This window comes from Molossus molossus, unplaced genomic scaffold, assembly GCF_014108415.1.
Source record: "Molossus molossus isolate mMolMol1 unplaced genomic scaffold, mMolMol1.p scaffold_m16_p_11, whole genome shotgun sequence".
Taxonomy (NCBI): Eukaryota; Metazoa; Chordata; class Mammalia; order Chiroptera; family Molossidae; genus Molossus; species Molossus molossus.
Genome location: NW_023425346.1, coordinates 39,832,663 through 39,853,464, shown reverse-complemented (window position 1 = coordinate 39,853,464; position 20,802 = coordinate 39,832,663). Strand labels below are relative to the sequence as shown.

The 20,802-nt window shown below is 45.0% G+C and overlaps 1 protein-coding gene across 2 annotated transcripts in view; it reads left to right on the top strand.

The window, feature by feature from the left end:
- Positions 1–20,802, top strand: part of ACVR1 (activin A receptor type 1) — a 130,436-nt gene that overhangs the window by 72,613 nt on the left and 37,021 nt on the right. The gene's annotated exons all lie outside the window — the stretch shown is intronic.

Sequence of the window (20,802 nt, the reverse complement as noted above, 5' to 3'; positions counted from 1 at the left end):
ATCCTGATGTAAACAAACTATGCACTGCTGGTCATATTAACAGTTAGCACTTACAATTATGTATAGTAACATGATACTTGATGGTGATAATACATGACATTATGTTACTGGTTTATAAATTTACCATACTTTTTATTGTGAAATGTACTCTTTCTACTTATTAATAAAGTTTGCTGTCAAACAGGATGCCACGTTCCACTGAGCAGCCTCATGCATCTCGTGTTTACCACGTCTTTTGATCGCATCATTTTTGCTTATGCTTGATTTAATCTCGTGGTGTTTTATACAGTAACATGCTGCACAGCCGTGTAGCCAGGAGCAGTATATGATGTAGCCCAGGTGTGTAGGAGGCTGTACCGCCCAGGCATGTGGGAGTGCACTCGATACCATGTTTGCACAATGACAAACTCACTCAAGGACGCATTTCTCAGAACGAATCCCCATCCTTAAGTGGTGCACGCTTGTTCTGTGTATGATTCGACTTACTCTAAACAAGTTTGTTTTTAATCCTATCAGACTTAACACTCCTCCCCCTCTTCCCTCTATTATGACTAATTTTTAGGCTATTTTTTAGGTTCACAGCAGTATTGAAAGGAAGGTGCAGAGATTCTCGTACCCCTTCACCCCCACATGCATTGTTTCACCCATTATTAATGTCCCCCACCCAAGTGGTACATTTGTTATAATTGATGAGCCCACACTGACTCATCATCACCCAAAGTCCATAGTCTACATTAGGGTTCACTCTTGGTGCTGTCCATTCTCTGGGTTTGGACAGATGTCTAATGACATGTATCCATTATAGTATCATACAGAGTATTTTACTGCTCTAAAAATGTTCTGTGCTCCACCTGTGCATCCCTTTTCCCTGCCACCCTTCATCACTAGCAACCACTGATCTTTTTACTGCCTCCATAGTTCTGCTTTTCCCAGAATGTCACATTGTTGGAATCATGCAGTGCAAAGTCTTTTCAGATTGGCTTCTCTAACTTACTGATATGCATTTAACGTTCCTCCATATATTTTCATGGCTTCATTGTTTTTTAGCACTGAATAATACTCCATTGTCTGGGTGTACTACAGTTTACTCATTGACCTATTGAAAGAACATCTCAGTCGCTTCCAGGGTTTGGCAGTTTTGAATAAAGTTGCCGTAAACAGTCGTGTGCACATTTTTTGTGTGGACGTAGTGTTCAGCTTCTTTGGGTAAACACCAAGGATTGTGATTGCTGCATTGTCTGGAAGAGTATGTTTCGTTTTGTCAGAAGTTGCAAACTGTCTCCCAAAGTGTCTGTACCATTTTGCGTTCCCACCAGCAGCGAGGGAGTTCCTGCTGCTGTACATCCGTGCCTCTCTTTGGCGTTGTCAGTCTTCTGGATTTTGGCCATTCTAATAGGTGTGTAGTGTTGTCTTATTGTTGTTTAAACATTTAAAAAAATGTTCAAATGTATTTATTGATTTTAAAGAGAGGAAGAGAGAAGGAGAGAGGGAAACAATGATGTGAGAGAAAAACATTGATTGGTTGCCTCCTATATGCATCCTGACAGGGGACCGAACCTTAAACCTGGGCATGTGCCCTGACCAGGAATCAAACCAGCAACCTTTTTGGTGCATTGGACAGCGCTCAACAAGCCGAGCCATGTTTTTGTGTTAATTTGCATTTCCCTGATGACATGTGGAACGTCTTTTTATATGCTTATTTGTCATCTGTATCTGTTTTTTGGTGAGGTGTCTGTTAAGGTCTTTGGCTCATGTTTTAATTGGGTTGGTTGTTTTTTTTTTATTTTGTATTTCCGAGTTATGTGTTTTGGATGACAGTCTTTTATCAAATGTGCCTTTTGCATCTATTTTCTCTCAGTCTGTGGCTTGTCTTTTCATTCTCTTAATATTGTCTTTCACAGAACAAAGATTTTAATTTTAATGAAGTCTACCTTATTAATTATTTTTTTATGGATTGTGCTTCTAAAAAGTTATTGCCATACCCAAGGTCATCTAGGTTTTCTCTTATGTTATCCAATAATATTAGATTAAATTTCTGTTGAACAGTGTGTCGTAAATCAATGTGGGTGTCTATACTACAGGTTCTGCTCTAAGCAATGTTGTTAAAAACATTCCAATAATATTGCAGTGATTTTATTTATTTATTTATTAAAATATATTTTTATTGATTTTTTTTTTTAGAGAGAGAGGAAGGGAGAGGGAGATAGAAAGAAGCGTTGATGGGAGAGAGAAACATTGATCAGCTGCCTTCTGCATGCCCCCTTCTGGGGATCGAGCCTGCAACCCGGGCATGTGCCCTGACCGGGAATCAAATGAGACCTCTCAGTCCCTGGGATGACGCTCAGTTCACTGAGCCACACCTGCCGGGCTACTGCAGTGATTTTGATTAGTACCAAGAGGATGTGAAATAAAGATCCTGCATGGCAAGTTTAAAGGAATCAGAGGTGTTTTAACCAGAAGAGAGATTGGGCCCTATGTTGAAGGACTTAATAAGAAGAAATGGGCTGGAAAGATTTGACGGGTTAACAGTAGTTCTCAGCTAGGGGAATGACCTTCTCAGGCATATTTGACAAGGTCTGGAGACGTAACAGGTAAGTTTCTAGAACTTTTCCTCCTCTTTTTAATGGCTGAACACTATGATCACTATCACACAATCTAAAGAATATTGTGGAATGAAGTTCCTCCAAATACGATGCCTTTAGTTCTGTGTGGTATTAAGAAGTTCCTTTGTGTTTCGTTTGATATAATGGGTGGTCACAAGAAAAAAGAGTGTGTGAGAAAAACTGAGGTGGAAATGTAGTATGAATAGAGAAGTGGAGAAGGAATCGGGGAAAGAGAAGAGGAAAAAGACATTGGTGGAACAATATTAACAACCATGCTATTGGGTGATTTTTCTTGCTTTTAGCTCTTAAGTTGCCCAGTGAATCCAGCAAATATCTTCTTAATGCCACAGTAAAGGTACATAACGAAACAAGTTAGTCTGGCTGAAATGGGAACAATTGCCACCAAGGCTGTGCCGTTTAATATACCACCATGACTAGGAGGTTTACAAGCAGGGGAGAGAATAAATCATTCTTTAGTTGCAGTAGCTTTTTCTTTCTCTTTTAAACAGAATATCCAGTGAGTACTACAACCGAGAGCGCTCTGATCGTAATTGCAGTTGCCTTAGTCCTGTCTTCCCTTCATGACTCAACTCCTTGTTAACTGTCAAAATCATATTCTATGAAAAGACTCTTTGTTTTTGGATATTTACTAGGAATTTTTTTTTAAGCCACGGAGAACCCCTAATTGTAATACACTCTAATATACTCAACGTTAGTCATAAAGCAAATGTTAAGTACAAAATACTTCACCAAAAGAGGTAAATAATAGGGCAGAAAAAAGAAAATCTTTATACAAGCCCCATTGTCTCTTGAAGAACTTTAGACTACGAAGTTTAAAAGGAAGTCAACCCGTGTTTGATATTTGCAGAGCAGCTGCAGCACCTTATTAATTGTGCTTCGTTGAAGCTGATGGCATTCTTGGGGCATAAATAAGAAAGTCATAGAGATTTTGTTCGCATATATTTTGTGTGATAGTTACTCTTCTTGGTCCATTAAAACAACAACAACAACAACAGCTTTTTCTCGTTGTCTCCCAATTATTCCCAAATGTCTCTTAAATATTGACTAGACATAGTTTTATCACTTCAAATAATAGGCACCAAACAGTGACTTTGGTAGACTTTGGCTAGTACGAGTGGACTGTAGGACATTTCTCGAGTTCTCTGCAATCCTAAATGCCTTGGGGCAAAAATGACCAAATAACTTTGGAAAATACTGCTTACTCTAACTGCCTCTTGGCTGACTGTAGGGACTGTTTAGGGAGTAGTTAATACGTGCCAAGTGTTGGGCTAACTGCTTTGTATGCGTCACTTTCCATAATCCTCATGATGACCCGAATGAGAGAGGTTTTTAGGGATGTACCACTAGCTGTCCTCTTCGGAATTTTGCATTTTTCTGGTACCTTAATGTAGCTACACCCACACGCACATTATATTGGGTGCATGCTCGCATCTAGCTTGATCCAGTCTGTTGGAAAGGCCGAGATGAGATCTTGTAATAGCAAATGACGAGGCTGCTTTACCTGGGTTTGTGTTTTCTCTCTGGTCTCTCATACCAGTATTCATTTTTCGTGCTCATTATATACACAACTCTAACTGCAGGAAGAGTTTTATTTGCTCTCACAGAGAAGAGCACTTGAGTCCTAATTACCCGTGTATCCTTCCTTTTCCTTCCCATTAATAAGACTAATCATGCTCTAACACCGTTATTATGCCGCCAGGGAGAAGTCCATCTTTGTTCCAGCACCTCTGCGTGGCTTTCCCTTTGTCCTGGGAGCATTGCCGGTGGGGACCGTGACTCAGATACTTCAGATGCGATGTTGCTTCTTCAGAAATATTTCAAAGCTGAGATGACCCATATTTCATTACATTTCTAAGCCGTCGTTAGATTTTATTACAGCGAGGGAGGCTGGACTTTGCAGAGTTCTGAGCGAGAAATTTGGGCCTGTCCTAGAAAAGATTGCGAAATCCTAAATTATTTTCAGGGTTGACTTGATTTTAGTATTTGCAAAGCTCTCACCACTCAGACTTTCCAGCCCAGTTACCCAGTGAGGGGAGGAAGGGGTAACTTCAATGGGCTTTTTGTTAGGAACCACCAAGGTGCCCCTCTTTGCCGCGGGTGGGGGAAGAATAGAATAAGCCTTTCTTTGAATTTCTCATTATTGAGGGTTCGGGAAGTTCTCGAAGGGGTGAATGAATGCAAGAAACATGTCTCAGTATTAAATTTATTCCTCTCATTTCTCATTACCATAATTTATCCCTTTTGTTCAGAACAAAACCTTTTTCATTGACACGTCATCAAATGAGACTTTGGGGGGAGATAATTGAGATGTACTGAGCTATTTGTCACTCCTAGGAGCTAAAACGTAAATATCTAATAAAGCTGTGCCCTTTTCAGATACTTCTGGATTGTCATATTTTCTTACCTAATAGAATGATGGTGTATTATCTGATGCAATGTGAGCTGTGACAAAGCTCCCTTTTAGCTTTCCTTCCTGGGGGATGTTTGTTTCTTCTGTGGGTGGTTAAACTAGAGCCACATCCAGTTTTTGAGTGCCCCCCCCCCCCCCCCGCGTGGTGGATCTTCCTAGTCAGTGAATATTTATATAAGAAGGAGTAGCAGTGGGGTGTGGCTAGGACTCTAAAAATTAAATCAAAGTTAAGTATTGAACAGAAGGGAAGACAAAGCCAAGACCCTTCTTTTTTTTTCTTCAATTTTTATTAATTTATTTTTGTCACAGATGTTTCTCCTTTTGCCCCCAGACTCCCTCCTCTCCACCCTACCCCCCACTCCCTTAGCATTGTTGTCTATGTCCATTGATTATGCATGCATGCATATACGTTCTTTGGTTCATCTCATCCACTCCCCCCACCCTCACCCCCCTACTCTGTGGTCTGTCAATCTGAACCATACTCCTTTCTATGTCTATGGGTCTATTTCGTTCATCAACCCACCTTGTTCATTATATTCTACAAATAAATGAGATCATGTAGTATTTGTTTTTCTCTGATTGGCTTATTTTGCTTAGCATGATACTCTCGAGGTCTTATCCTTTGTCTCAAAGGATAAGAGATCTTTCTTTCTTATAGCTGCATAGTATTTCATTGTATATATGTACCAAAGCTTTTTTATCCACTCATCTATTGATGGACACTTGGGCTGTTTCCAGATCTTGGTGATTGTAAATAGTGCTGCTATGAACATAGGGGTACATATTCTTTCTGATTGGTTTTCAGGCTTCGTAGGGTATATTTCTAGAAGTGGGGTTGCTGGGTCAAATGGCAATTCAATTTTTAATTTTTTGAGGTAACACCATAGTGTTTTCCATAGCTGCACCAGTCTGCATTCCCACCAGCAGTGTATTAGAGTCCCCTTTTCTCCACACCCTTGCCAGCACTTGTTGTTTGATGATTTGTTGATGGTGGCTATTCTGACAGGTGTGAGGTGATACCTGATTGTTGTTTTAATTTGCATCTCTCTGATTAGTGATGTTGAGCATTTCTTCACATGTCTCTTGGCCATTTGTATGTCCTGTTTGGAGAGGTGTCTATTTAACTCCTCTGCCCATTTTTTAATTGGGTTCTTTGTCTTCCTTTTGTTGAGTTGTATGAGCACTCTACGTATTTTGGAAATTAACCCCTTATCTGATGTATCATTGGCAATTATGCTCTCCCATACAGTGGGTTCCCTTTTCATTTTGGTGGTTGTTTCTTTTGCTGTGCAGAAAGGACCCTGCTTGTTAAATGATTTCCTTATGGTCAGCAGTGAGTGGGCAGTGCAATAGCTTCTGAGCTTTTATTTTATAAAGGTAGGTCTCAACAGTGAAAGGGTGGATGTCATTTTCTTCTTTATGGAAAACCGTGAAGCAGGAGATTTATAGGAATGTCGTACATGCAGCTATGATATTGTGATTTATAATCATTCAGAGGACCAGGATATATTTCAGATATATTTGGTCTTCATATTCAGATTCCCAAACCCTTTGGGATTTCCTAAGTGATGAGAACAACAGTGGCATTTCTTATTTTGTTAATGAGGCAACTTTTGGATCTCACCCACCTAAGGGGGTAGGAGCCAACCATGTGGTTCGAGTATTAGTACTTTCAGTCTCACTCCTGATTTCTGGGGAAGGAAGAGGGAAATTGAGGTTGAATCAGTTGCCAGTGGTCAGTAACTTAGCCAATGATAACTTTGTAATGAAGCCTCCATAGAAACCCAGAAGGACAATTCATTGGTCCCTTTTTGGAGACTTTCTATGTTGAGGAGCTAGAATGTTTCTGTGTGCCACTCTGGAGATCCCTCAACTCCAGGATAGAAGCTCCTTCATTTGGGACCTTGCTCTGTGTATATTTTCATCTGGCTATTGATTCATATCTTTTAATATCCTTCGCAATAAATCAGTAATCTGGTGAGTAACAGGTTTTCCTGAGTCTGGGAGCTATTCTAGCAAATTAATCGAAGGAGGGGATTCTGGGACTCTCTGATTTATAGCCAGTTGGTCAGAAGCATAGGAAACAACCTGGGCTTGAGATTGGCATCTGACACGGAAGGTGGTCTTGCGGGACTGAGCCCTTTACCTGTGGGATCTGTCTCCTGGTAGACAGAGTCAGAACTGAGCTGAATTTCCAGATACTCTGCTGGTGTTTGAGAACAGCTTGTTGATGTGGGGAAGCCTGCACACACACACACACACACACACACACACACACACACACACACACACAGGAATGGGGTCCAGGCCTGCCTGCACACACACACACACACACACACACACAGGAATGGGGTCCAGGAGCTCTTTAAGCAACTTTAACTCTGGAAAAGAAATAAACAGCAAGGGAAGCAAAAGATATTTAAAAATTAATTTGTAACTTTCAAAACACTGCTCACTGTCTTCCAAAACTTCCCGCTGCCGCCCGGCATGACCTCAGGCAAGCTTCCACAGATAATGATTATGTGAATAGTCATAATTACTCAGATCTCATGTCAGTTCCAAAATAGTGGAAGACACAGGGCAGGGTGGCTTTCAGACTCTCGCTGTGACTCACAGTAAGAAATATTTTAGAGTGAGATCCAGCGCATCCGCATTTAGAAATATCTTAGAGTAGGACCCACACACGTGTGAAACAGAAACTTCATGAACAGTCATTGCTTTTACTAAGTTTAATGTACTCTTCTCTTTTCTTTTTTATTCTAGTCTGTTTTATTTCATTTAAAAAGAAGGAAGGAACCTTGTCTTGAGCCACTAGATTGATTTAACTACCCACAAATGGGTCATTACCCATAGGTTTTTTTTTTTTTATCCTCACCCGAGGACATTTTTCCATTTTTTGTTCAGATAGAGTGGAAGGGAGGGAGGGAGGGGGGGAGAGAGAGAGAGAGAGAAACAGAGAAACATCGACGTGAAAGGGACACATCGAGTGGCTGCCACCCACACAACCCAACCAGGGCCGGGGTCAAACTGCAACCGAGGTACGTGCCCTTAGTGGGAACCAAACCTGGGTCTCTCGGGACCGCAGGCCGACGCTCTAACCGCTGAGCCAAACCGGCCAGGGCTTTACTCATATTTTTGAAAAGACTGCTCCAGTCTGCGCCCGAGAGCCGTTGTCCAGAAGCCCCAGCCGCCCTCAGGTGTAAGCCCTGTCGTCTCACCTGTACATTTTCCAAGAAAGCTGGCCTAGACCCTTTTCTTTTTCTCCTAACTCCGTGTGGCCTGACATCCTCTCTCTCGAGCTAGGGATTTGACAGGAAGAGGGAAGTTTACATTTGAGCCTTCTCAGCCTTGATCATAACAGCGGAGCAGCTGCTGCCTGATTCTAATCAGCTGATCTGTGGTAATGCTGCTTCTAATTCTTTGTTATGGGTCAGAGCGGAGCGTGGACTTTCCTAGGGTATGTGCATTCGGGGGATGTGGGAAGGAGAAGGAATAGGAGGGAGAATGAGAAATTTGTCTTGGGAAGGGGGTGGCGAAATTCACCTTAAATTTAAAAAAAAAGAAAAACACCCACAATACAGATCTGCCTGTATTTTTTATTCAAGTGGTGATTTGGAGGGGGGAATGGCCTCTTTTATTTATTTATTTTTTGCTGTACTTGTTTTACTTTCTGAATTCTGGTACCTACACCAAGCCAGCTTGAATGAAAAATACAATCAGATTTATTCCGGAAAGTTGTAAATGAAAGGAGAGGGGAGAAATACCCACAATCCAGTTTAGAATGTGACTTCTTTGATGAAGAATGCCACAAATGGAGTTACACAGTCATGGCTTCTCTTTATTCTTCATAGCATGTCCTAGTTCACATGCTTCACAATGTCAGTCGCTTTTGATAGGTAAATGGTGTTGCTAGTCAAGAGTGTCTTCTGAAGGGATGGCTCTTGGTCATGCGTAGGAATCAGGCCTTTTCCGGGAGAGACAAAGTCAAACACATGAGCCATGTCTTCCTCTCTACTGTGTCTCTCTGTGTACGTGTCATTCCACCTGTCAGGGTCTGTTACCTCAGTGGCTCGTGGGAGACAGTAGCAGGGTGGTTGTGAGGAGCCGTGGGGAGTACATACATGTAAAGTGAGCCTAGGGTGTGAGAGGCCAGCACTTCGTGGTGCCCATTGTTTTTTTATTTTATTTTATTTTTTTATCCTTACCTGAGGACATTCTTCCATTTTTTGTTCAGATAGAGTGGGAGGGAGAGAGGGAGGGGGAGAGAGGGAGGGGGAGAGAGAAAGAGAGAGAGAGAGAGAGAGAGAGAGAGACATCGACGTGAAAGGGACACATCGAGTGGCTGCCACCCACACAACCAACCAGGGCCGGGGACAAACTGCAACCGAGGTACACGCCCTTAGCGGGAACCAAACCCGGGTCTCTCTGGACCGCAGGCCGATGCTCTAACCGCTGAGCCAAATCGGCCAGGGCGTGCCCATTGTTTTATTCCCAGTGCCTAAGACAGTGACTGGCATGTAGCTGATGCACAATGAATATTTGCCAAACAAATGAATAAGTAATGTTGACTACAATGATAATTATTATTGTAATATAAAAAAGATATTATTACAAGAGACAGACAGGCAGATCTGGGCTAAGGAGATCAGAGAGCACATCCTTTCAAAGCATTTATCTGAGTTTGGGGGAAGAGAACCAGTTATAAGACAATCTTACATTCTTATTTTAAAATTTTACTAAATGTATTGGGGTGACATTGATTAGTAGGATTATTATGTAGGTTTCAGGTGTGCAGTTCTATGACACATTATCTGTATGTTGCATTGTGTGCCAACCACCCCAAGTCAAGTCTCTTTTTGTCACCATATATTTGACCCCCTTGTAACTCTTCTTCCACCTCCCACCCTCTTTCCCTCTGGTAACCACCTTACTTTTGTCTGTGTCTACGAGGTTTTATTGTATGTTTGTCTTGTTTGTTTGTTGCTTTCTGTTTTATATCCCACATATGAGTGAAATCATGTGGTTCTTGACTTTTCTGTCTGACTTACTTTGCTTAGAATGATCAACTCAAGGTCCATCCATGTTGTCACAAATGGCAGTATTTTATCTTTTCTAATGGCTGAGTAGTATTGCATGGTGTACGCATACCGCATCTTCCTGCAGTCATCTGTGGAAGGATTCTTCAGTTGTGTCTTGGCCACCATAAATAATGCTTCCATGAACATACAGGTGCATGTGTCTTTATGATAAATGTTTCCAAGTTTTTCAGGTAGATACCCAGAAGAGGCAGTGCTGAGTCATATGGTCGCTCTGTTGATTTTTTGAGGAAACCTCCACACTGTTTTCCATAGTAGTTTGTACCAGTTTCCATTCCCGCCAACAGTGTATGGGGGTTCTTTTTCCTTCACAACCTCTCCAATACTTGTGATTTCTTAAGACAGTCTTACCTCCTTGTAGTTGAGAAATCAGCACGAGTACACTGGCAGGCACTGGTGGCGTCCGCTTAACTAGAAGGGGCTCCCGCCGACCAGGAGTGACCTTCAGGCAGACGAGGCAAAGGTTAGAGCACAGCAGCAGGAGCATTGGGAGGGCCTTGCTGTCACCCTGGGCTGGGGACACCCGCAGGGAGAAGAGGACCGGAAGGGTGAACAGGCCTCAGACTAGCAGAGAAAGGACTGAGGACTTGTTGGGCAGGGGCCGGGCCCTGAGCACCGGGGCGATGGAGGACACCGCCAGGGCAGTCAGCGTGGCCAGGGCGTCTGGGGAAGGGATTCCGGGTGAGAGCTGAGGCCCTGCCAGCCTGGCAGAGCCTGGCGCCGAGGGCACTGAGAGCTCCTGAAAGATTAAGTTGGGGCAGTTTGTGTGTTTCGGAAGAGTTGTGGGTGGAAGCCGATCACAGGGCCTGGCAGGATGAGAGGTCAAGGGGTGAGAAAATGCGGTCCCCCTGCAAGGTCGCGTCAGGGGAGCCCGCATAGTGTTCAGAGGCATCCCGACAACCAACTCAACGGTGGCAGACAACAAAAAGGAAAACAACACCACACCGTAGCTCAAAGAGTAGACCTCGTTACAGGTGGTGCACAAACACTAACGGCGGTGGCAAACAACACTCATCTAGTAACAATTCCATGGCTACTTTTATTATGAAAGCAGATGTCTGAGCTGCTGACTTTTCTAGCAACTTTTGCAAGACATTTAAATCCCTCTAGCTGGCCCTTTGTTCCTGTGTTACCATGGAGTGTCAATAAGCCCAGCTCAGAATAACCCGGGCAGGGAGACAGAGGTACAGCTTGCTCGCTGGCATGCTGGCTGGCCAGGTTACACTGTTTGCATTGCTCCCGTCTTGGGAGGAGCACTGGGCAGCTGGTTGCCCTGGCAGCTGTGAAAGGTGTATGTCTCTTGGCTGCCCGGAGTTTGAAATGCAACCAGAACTTGTCTGCCTACTGAGCATGTGCATCTGATAGCAACTGAAAATAGCTCACTGAGCACCTGTCCCTTGTACACCAGCCCCTGGCCGACTGCCATGTAGGACAGTGTGGCCTCACTTGGTGGACAAGGTGAGGGGCTGAGTAGATTTTCACGGTGTTTAGGAAGATCTTGGGAACTTTGGCCCTGGCTTAAAAGGAAGGAAAAGAGCAGCAGGCTCTTCGGAGCCGTTCTGTGTGGCACCTTCCGTGGTTGGTGGGTGGTCACAAGTGGCTGCGTGTGTGCAGGGTGCGGTGAAGGATCCACCCAGTTCTTGCTCAGCCACTGTGATCCAGTAGACTGAGAAGGTGGAGTTTTCTCTTGGAGGGAAAGACGTTCCTCAAATCACCCCTGGATGGTAGCCATCCGTGGTTCATGCTGCCTCCGTTTCGAAAGGGGGAGGCATTGAGTTAAACTCCTTTGCTACCTGCTTTGTAATCCCTGGCGATTGTCGGTCGATCGCTTCTACAAGGTGTCTCTGTGCTCGATGAGTCTTTCCCAGCCGTCTGAATTTGGGCACAGAACGGAATCACAGCATGTTGGGAGCTGTCTGCTCCCCTTTGGGACTCGCTCCACCTCCTTCTGGGCTTTCGTCTCTTCAGCGGGCTGCCGTTGTTGGGCATGCTTGGCACGCCAGTGGGCATGGAAGCAGACTCTGGGAGGAAATGCTTCTGAAATGACTGGTGGTATTAAAGCTACTATTTAAAAGTGACCCCTCGTAGATACTTGGGTTATCTTTAGGCCGTCAGGGCTCTGCAGCCACGGAGCCAGAGGGAATCTGTGGAAACCCTGGCCAGTTGCTCCCGCCGTGGTTTGTGTTTAGATATTCTTGCGCCCCAGCCAGTGGCCTCGTGACACGTCTCGGATTTAGCCGCCTGTCTTCTGCCAAGGCCCAAGATGACTGGAAGCGGGTGGTGTGCTCCGCCACAGATCCCGCGGGGAGGGAGTGTGCGTGTGAAAGGCCGGCCCTGTCACAGCTCTGTGAAGGGCCTTCAGGTGCCACCCTCGCTGTAGGGACCCGGAGCCTTTCTGTGGGCTCAGGGATAGGGACCCATACCCAACCTGCCCATGGCGATGGTTGGGTCTGAACTGTATGATGAATAAGCCTTCTTAAGGGTGTTTTATTTGGGATTAATGAATTCTTGTGGACCTTATTAATCAGACTGGTAGAGGAGAGAAGATTGCAAAGCAAAATTCAAGTTATAAAGACTGGACTGCAGAGGCACAAGGCTTATGTTCGTGGGATTGAAGGCACAGGTTCCTGCCGTTGTTAACTTTCTGTGGATTCTCCTAGGGCCTCGGGCCGTGGCTGGGGAGCTGGGGGTAGGGAAGTAGGAGGTGGCACTATCAGAGAGGCTTGGGTTCTGCCCAGCATTTCACCCTGTGTATCTTACTGTCTGTGGCCTCATCTGGGCAAGAAAGAAAATAGTCTGGAAACTACCTGTTCCCTCTGTGCTTTTGTCTGGCATGGGGTAGGGTAGGGAGCCAGGGAGGAGGACTTCAGCTAATTCTGGACAATTTTACCTTTAGCTTTTGGGTTCCACAATGCCTGGAGGCTGGTATTGTAAGATAGTTGTTCAACAAATTGGAGCCCTGCCCATCTTTTAAAGGGTTTATCTCTGTGGTTTGAAAGCTTCCAAGAAGGGTGTGGCAGTGTGGCGGTGGTGGCGTGGGGGTGGTGGCAGGGCAGCGGGGTGGTGTGGTGGTGGTATGGTGGTATGGTGGTGGCAGTAGCAGTGTTATGGTGTGGCAGCAGTGTGGTAGTTGGTGTGGCAGCTGTGGTGTGACAGCATGGCAGCAGTGTGCCATGGTGGGATGGCGGGATGGCGGGGCAGCAGGGTGGTGTGGGGGTGGCCTGGCAGTGCTGTGGGGGCGGTGTGGTGTGTGGCAGTGTGGTGTGTGGCGGTGTGGTGGCCGTAGTGTGTGGCGGCATGGCAGCCGTGGTGGTGTGGTGTGTGGCGGTATGGTGGCCATGGTGGTGTGGTGTGTGGTGGCTATGGTGGTGTGGTGTGTGGTGGTGTGGTGTGTGGTGGTGTGGTGTGTGGTAGTGTGGTGGCCATGGTGGTGTGGTGTGGTGGCCGTGGTTGGTGCGTGGTGGTGTGGTGGCGGCTCGCAGATGACAAGCAGAGAAGGATTGGTTACCTTGGAGGCCCGGTCCCTGCATCCCAGCGCAGAAGGTCTAGGGGAGGGCTCAGGAGGGTAAACAGTTGGGTGCTGAAGCTGCCCTGAAGTTCCTTCTCCCCTGCCCTTTCCCATCTAGGGCCCTTGTTTAAGGTTTTTATTAAAACTGAACTTTTTTTTTTCTTTTTTTTTCTTTTTTTGTGGTATGTGCCCCTAAGCGGGAACTGAACCAGGGACTCTCTGGTTCGCAGGCCGACGCTCAGCCGCTGAGCCAAACCGGCCAGGGCAAAACTGAACTTTTTCATACGGAGCCTGGGAAGGAAACCTTCAGTGGAGCAGCCGTGGGGCAGGGGACAACCAGATCAGGAGCACCTCCCACACGTGGACAGACCCAGCAGCACATCCTGTAGACGGCGCCCCATCACTGGCTCTCTTCTGAATCTAAACCGTGACTTCTCTGAGGCGTGTGTGATCCACGGGCTCTTCCCTCTTCCTCAGGCTGCGGCGCCCTGTTACTCTGTTACTCTTCCTAACTGGGGCCTCCCTCAGGCACGGGCGTGGTCAGTGTGCAGGGACGGGGGTCTGGGTACTTTCCATGAGGCCTTATGATTGTTTTGCTTTTCTGAAGCAGATTCAAAAAGTTTGAAAACAAAATGAAGAAAGGGGTCATTACTTTCCCCATATTAATAGCCCTTTAAGGAACAGTTGCTTCGCAGACAGGGCACCTGTGTTAAAGGCAAGTCTTTGATATGTTCAGGGCATCATAAAAAGCATGGGAAAGACAGACCGATATTGTCTTAGGTCAATACGCCATAATGTTCTCTAACTTCTTAGTCACTTAAACACAGACTGTTTCTGGCTTTGAAATAGAAGGTGTGGCTGCTGCAATGGGGCTTAATTTACAGGGATTATTTCACAGACGAGGAGTCAGCCCAGACACAAAATAAACAGATGGCACTTTTTTCCTCCTCTCTCAGCTTTAGCAGTTCAAATGCAGTATGACTTCAGAATCCTTATCACCTTCAGCAAAGCAAGAAGGGGAAAATGATGTCATTCACTCTTTCTGACTCCCTGCTGAAAACACCATTCTTTTCACTGATAGGAGAAAAATGGCAGCAAAGACCAGGGGCATCTCATTCACTGCTGAGCAGGTGAGCCCTGAGTGGCCCCTCGGAACTGACCGGAGTCGGGCACTTACTGTGTCCTCAAATTAGCCATCCCAGGAAGGACCACTCCTAACAGCCCTGCTGTTCTATAATGTATTCATTCCCTGTTTCAGGAACTCTGGTGTTTTACCTCTTAATTCCAGCAAACAAACAAGCAAACCAAGACCCCACCACACCCCCAGAAGGACCGGTTCGCCACGCTTGTGAGCCCGAGTAGGTGAACAGATGTGATGCTGTGGCGAGCTCCTCTGGAAGGAGGGTTTGCACAGACACGCTGGCTCGGTGACTCAGCCTTGCCTTAAGATCTCTGCTGACATTTAAAGACTTTATAGGCTCAGTCTGCTCTGAAAACCAGCATCGTGTCTGTTCCCACCTCTAAGCCCTGTCTGTGAGGAGAAAATTAATTCTGAAGCAATTATCAGGCTGGTGCTCCTGCCAGGTACCGAGACAGGTGTGGGTATGTAGACAGTGAGTGTATTAGGCTCTGTTCCTACCCTCACGGTGCTCACTATCGAGAGGAAAGGCTTGGACATTCAGCAGGCATGCAGACATGTTTGTGAGTATATACAGGTGGTTTCTGCTTTAAATCTGGGTGTTTGGACAAAGGCTCTCTGAGGAAATGATAGGTAAGCTAAGATCTGAGGGGATGATAGGTACCAACTAGGTGAATGGAGTGTTGGCAGGGAGGGAGCTGAGCATTCCAGGTGGAGGGAATCCTACAGCCGAAGGACCTGAGACCCTGACGCAGGAAGAGGCCCTCCAAGAACTGATGGGATCTGGGGAGGCCGAAGAGGCAGAGATCAGATCAATCAGGACTTTTGTAGACCAGATTAAGGATTGTGTCTATTTGGAGAGTAACGGAAGCCAGAGAGCATCAGGCTGTGCATCTGAATGGGGGTGGCCTTTGCTGAGTTAGGGAACCTTGAGGAAGAGCACATTTGGAGTGGAGGCATCATGAGATCAAAATCTTGGAAATTCCAAAACCGTTTTTTAAAATTTCATGTGATCTCGTTCAACTGTAGCTATTCTCTCAACTCTTAGGACAAAGACAACATTTATCTTTGGCTTGACAACTTTACCAAGTAACAATTTCTCTGATCAGAAAAAAAAAAAAAAAGTGGTTTGGATTCTCTAAATGAGCATTTTATCATCAGAACATTTAGGCACTTGGTGTATTTTATCCCTGAGCACATAGCCAGCCTGCTTGCCAGACCGTCAGGTGCGCTTCACGAGGCATTCCGCGTGGACCTTTGTGTTTCTGTCTTAGGAGCAGGCTTGCTGGCAGTGATGCCCGGCATTGCAACATCCTTCCTTAAGCCTTTGTTTAATGCCAGAGACCTCAAATGCTTTCAGATTCTGGAGAGGTGCCAAACTGTACTCTCGGATTAGGAGACAGTAGGAGGACTCCCATATCTATAAGCCTAATATAAGCTGTCATTTCGCATGAATGAGTCATTGATACTGTTGGAAAGCGTCCAGGGATGCTTGGGGTTCCTTTTTGTAGCCTATCAAGTTCTGAGCTGGTTGGACTTTTATAACAAGGTGAGCTGATAAGAAATTTGGGCTGTGCCTTTTGCTGACCCCTGGGGTCACAGTTAGAGGCGGGTTACTTGTAGCATTGTCTCATTTGTTTGTTGTGTCAGAGACTTCAGTGAGCAGTGTGGGGTTCTGTGGAGCATTTACAATGGTAGTCAGTTTAGATGCCCTATAGCATTACGGAGTGCATGCCGGGCAGGTGGGAGGGAGACTCCGGGGAGGGCCCCACCCTGTGGTGCCCGGATTGCTCAAGTCCCTCTTACAACGCACCTGTGAACACTTTTACTCTGAAGTACACGATTACCCCAGACTGTGGACACGCTTAAAAAGTCCACGGCGCTCGGCGCTCCCTCTTCCTCTGCCAGTCGACGACCGGGCCATGAGAAGAGCTGAGTCATATGGTGAGGTATTTGCCCGGAACAAAAAATATCTTTTAAAAGATTTGGCCGTGGTGAACCCCTGGAATTCTGAGCCTCCTCCTCCGGTTGGGGAGCCAGCCCTGGATCCTCCCAGGGGGCTTCGACCTCCCTGCTGCTGTGTTTGCGGGGTCCTGCCCCAGTGGTACAGGGGACCGGCAGTGCCAGCCCTAACTGAGCCATGCGGGAGGTGCTTTTAGAACAGGTGGGTGCTCCTCAGAGAGGGAATACCTCTGGCTTGACTTTGAAATTACTGAATTATTTAACCCACTGTCAGTTAGGTGGAGTAGACTGCTGCCTTCTGCCAGGGCACTTCCTGGTTGTTTGCATAGCAGGCGTCAGACCCTGCACATCGGTAGGACGCCGCCTGTCCGTGCAGGGACGATGCACCGAGCAGGCGACTGGCCTGGGCTTTCCTTGCTGTGCGCTGTGTTCGTCTCAGTCTGAGAGACTAGAGGTCCGCAGACACTTGCCTTTGGCCCTAAAAAGGGTTTTGTGATCATTCTCGAACCCCCACTCCCTTCCCACCACAGTCCCACCCCAAATAAAATATCATAGGCCCACACATGTTATATTTATTCCTCAATATTGACAAGATTAAAACCGTGAATCATGGGCATTCTGGGGCCTTAGAATTGTGGATATTAAGGTCTGAAAATGCTACTTTCTTCGTTGAATTAGTAATCCTAGCTCAGAAAACTTTTGGCATCTCTTTGACTAATCCACCTTGTTAGATAAAGTTGCCACAGTGGCGTTTAACTTACGTGTATGTGTGTGCCCATGGGTGCGTGTGGTCATTTTTATGTTCTATGAATTTAAGGTCTGTATATTTGGCTGTGTATGAAAAATAGATAATTAGCTCTGCTAATTAGTTATATGGGAATATACAAATTAAGAGGATGAAATCTTGGTGAGAAGCACACTAGGAAGAAGTTGGTACAGGTTTTGTATTTTCCCAGTGGCTAACTGCTGAACTGAGCTCCTAACTCCTCCAGATCTGAGTTTGAGTTAATTGTTACTGTTATTATTAATTATTATTATTATTTCTTTATTGATTTTAGAGAGAGAGGAAGGGAGAGGGAGAGAGAGATGAGAACATCGATGAGAGAGAGCATTGATTGGCCACCTCCTGCATGCCCCCCACTGGGATTGGGCCCACAACCTGGGCATGTGTCCTGACCAGGAATCGAACCGATGACCGCTTGGTGCATGGGTCGCCACTCAACCACTGAGCCACACCGGCAGGGCTTGAGTTAATTATTACACATCATTAATAGCTGTCTTTCTTACCTTTTTTTCTTTTTCTTGATTGTGGAAGGGAGGAGATGAAAAGCCTGTTTTTTGGAACTCTTACAGAAAAGAATCATCGCCTTAAAGGTAGTTAACCCTGGTCATCTATACTCAACTGCTATAGGCTTATAAAGATTCAGGAGACTTCGATATATGGGTGAACCCCTTTGACTCAATTTATGATCTCATAGTGGGTACAGTGGGTTGAATATTTTACTGAAGAGTGTATTTACTTGAGGTTGGGCTGTTCAATTATGGCAGAATTCTTAAGTTACAGTCCAAACCTCTGTCAGACTGTCCCCCTGTCTTGTTAGAAACTATAGACCGTGGGCCCAGCTGGTGTGGCTCAGTGGTTGAGCATCAACCCATGCACCAGGAGGTCGCTGGTTCGATTCTTGGTCAGGGCACATGCACAGGTTGTAGGCCAAATCCCCAGTGTGGGGCATGCAGGAGGCGGCCAATTGATGTTCTCTCCATTGATGTTTCTATCTCTCTCCCTCTCCCTTCCTCTTTCTCTAAAATCAATAAAGAAAAAAAATTAAAAACAAAACAAAAACTATAGACCATCAGTGGGCCTAGAGTTTAGTTTGGGCTGGAACTTTAAAAGTAGACTTCACTCTGAGAGCACATTAGAAAAATTAGTTGTTTTTTTTCTTAATTTGATATTTTTTATTAGAACCACAAGTGTCATCAATTCTTTGGTCCTCTGGACCATCCATTTCCATAGGACCAGTAATGAGTGAGCCCTCTATGGTCTAAAGTTACAGTTGTCCCCTGGCATCCTCTGGAAATTGGCTCCATGACCCCCAAAATCTGTACATGACCAAGAGGAGTATATGACCTGTGTACATCCTCCCATATTTAAGTCATTGCCAGATTACTTTCAGTACCTAATACAGTGTAAATGCTGTGTAAATAGTTGTTATACTATATTGTTTAGGGAATAATGACAAGAAAAAACTGTACATGTTCAGTACAGATATAGTCATTGTGGGCTTGACTACATAGTATATATACATCAGCCACAATGTAACACTTTTTTCAAATATTTTCTATCAGTGGTTTGTTGAATCTGTGGAGGCAGAACCGGCAGATGGAGAGTCGACTTTACTTGTTTATAGTTGTTCCTAGTGGACCATAGCAGGTACAGCAAGTTAGGTAATTTGTAGTGTTTAATCCATTATCAGTCTGTGAACATCTAATCTCCTATTTTATTTTTATTTTAACCTTTTGTCCCAACCCCAACCTAGCATTGACAGACAATCTCTTTAATGTGTTAGGTATGTATCGTTGGATATATATGGTCTTTAAAAAATATTTAGCATTTTAAAATAGATGCTTATGTTTGAAATTTACATAAATTGCATTATTACACAGTTTTAAAATATAGTCTTTCTAATTCCCTGTTCTAGATCACAAACACATCATTATAACAGCATTAACTGCCCCTGTCCTTACTTCTGCCCATCCATTTCCCTCCAAAGAATCATCACCTGTTGGGCAGCATAGTTGGCAGCCCTCAGCCAGCTTTGTGCCATTCAAGAGTGGCAAGCATGTCTAGACTCCCTAGAAATATTATCTTTCAACTTGCTTTTGGCAAGTGTAAACTTTTGCTAGATTATGTCAACAGATATATATGTTTCTCATCCTCATAGAAATAGATCGGAGCTGTAATTTCTCTTGGATTTCTCTAGGCAGGGAAAATAAAGACTATCTCTTGGCTCATTAAAGTTTTTGCTCATCAAAAATGTCTGAGGGCTTTTGATTCTCCGGGGTGAGTTGGTGACATACATACACTGTCAGCGGCTATTTTGGATTTTCTGCTTCCAGGCATGTCTTTGCTCTTGGATGAGCCCCTTGTGGTTTTCAAAAGAACTAGCAAGTCAATTATAAATAGAAGGCCTGTGTCTGTGTCTGCATGCACTTACTCTGTGGGACGAGGCACCCACATTTCAGTGGGCAGGGAACTATTTTCACTTTGAAGAGGGAAGAAGAAAGATTAAGAATGCTTTTTTCTTTTGGAGATAACCCACATCTCTGCACGCACCCACGTAAATCTGTGTAAATGAACTTGACATTTTCAGAGACCTTACCTTAAGGTTTCTTAAAAACACAGCCACCCGACCTGTTATTTTAAGAAAAGCTGCAGCTGCCTCGCAGACCTGTGGCCGAGGGTTCGGGATCAGGAGGCAGACTGCCTGCATCTGAGACCATCCAGGGGCGCTCTGGGCGCTGCAGTTCCTGACGTGGACAGTGTGCTTCGGCGAAGGCGACCTCCGCCAACTAACCAACCGGCGGCTGCTAGGACCTGCCTGTTTATGTTCTCTCCTCACTTCCCTTCCCAACTAGTAGAAACTGTTGGGGCCAGCAAGTCTGAACCAAGCATCTAACAAGGGATGGGGAAGAGAAAGAACGATGTGAAAAATGAAACTGTAAATGGGTGTTCTGAGAAAGAGACAGTTAGGTCTGCTTAGGTGTGTTTCTCTGATGATACAGTTCTGCCTCTTCCAGTTGCATGTTGGACCCACCAGGTGTGGGCTGGGCCTTGGATCCATCTGTAACCTTATTGTTCAGACATTGTTCTAGTCCCTTTGTCTTCCTGTGCCCTCATCCTCAATAATTAATGTCAGACTTTTTTCTGCCAGTTGAAAATATGTAAGCAGCACTGCATTTCCATTGTAATTAATGTAAAAACTTCAGGAGTACTACTACTGAAAAATTAGTCAAGGGATCGAGCTTAAAATATTGATAATATGGATTTGCAATTATAGACTTGT